Raw genomic sequence first — 1,332 nt, 5'->3', positions numbered from 1 at the left:
TAGTGCCCTCAGCACTTGTTCTTAGTGGGCACTGGATTTCCTCCACATGTTTCTGCACTTGATTCTTTACTGCAGATGTTATTAAGTCAAGGATTTCTTTTTTTATTTCCAATCTGATTTCCTCTATACCTTTCTGCAACTGTTTATTTCAGAAGCCATTGATTCATTGCTTTCAGCTGTGTGATTCCCAGTTTGTTCTGTGTTAGTGTCCTCTGCACTTTTTACCGGTGGGGCTGGGTTCTGAGGTTGCATATTGTTCCTTCTCATCATATTGTGTAGCACTGTCTTTTGATCTTTGTTGCAGATCTTCATTGTAGTTATACCTTTAACACTTACTGAAGTTTAGGTGAAGATCTACAAAGTTTGGATTTATTCAGCTGTGCCTTGCTTGGGTCTGGTTGCTGTGCTCAGCTCCTTCCTGCTGCTGCCCTTGAGAGTGAACCTGTTGTTCCCCTGTTTCACGATGTTCTGCTCCTGGATTCGCTGGGTGGTTCTATCCTCTACCCTCTCTGTAGGGATTGCAGCTGCAGATTTACACCCCAGGTCCGTATGCCAGGCCAGAACTGAGCCTGGAGGGTTTAAGGTGGAGTAGGGGGGAGAGGCAGCTTTCCCACACACTCACCGGACCTGGGATTGGACTGGGTGTGGGGGTTCCTGGAACATGGCAGATATTCCTACTTGGTGGTCGGGGTGGTTTAGGTGCTGCAGAGTGGTGGGGGGCGTCCCAAGGGGGTGGAAGTTGGTCTCACCCATTCTGTGCCTGGGCTGGTACCCAGAGTCCATCCCGCCAGCACAGCATAGCTGGAAGCTCTCCCACACACTAACCGGACCTGGGCTAGGACTTGTCTGGGGGTTGGCGGAGTGCGGTAGAAATTCCTACTTGGTGGGCGGGGTGGGGGAGGTGCTGCGAAGTTGTGGGTGCGTCCCAAGAGGGTGGATGACGGTCTCACCCTTACCCATGTTGCGCCTGGCCTGGGACCTGGTTTTGGATCTGCCGGTGCAAGGTGGCCGGAAACTCTCCCACACACTCCAGTATCATGCTTTTGATTTGCTTGTTATAGTTTGTTTTTGTAAGTTTCTGTGTATTTCTCTTCAGATTGCCTTTCAATATTTTTCTTTCCAAATGTAAATAAATTCCAGAATTTAACATGGCAATATAATTAATTGATATGTTAATTTAGGAGATAACTATATAGCATTCTTTGGAACATTTTTCTACAAGGTTGATTAAATATTTCCTTTTGCTTGCTTAAACTAACTTTATTGCTATGTGACAAGACTATATTATGCTGTATATATTATATTGGTTGAATAATATATGTGCAATAATTT

This window comes from Octodon degus, unplaced genomic scaffold (genome assembly GCF_000260255.1).
Source record: "Octodon degus isolate 3935 unplaced genomic scaffold, OctDeg1.0 scaffold00284, whole genome shotgun sequence".
Taxonomy (NCBI): domain Eukaryota; kingdom Metazoa; phylum Chordata; class Mammalia; order Rodentia; family Octodontidae; genus Octodon; species Octodon degus.
Note: the sequence above shows the minus strand (reverse complement) of the source record.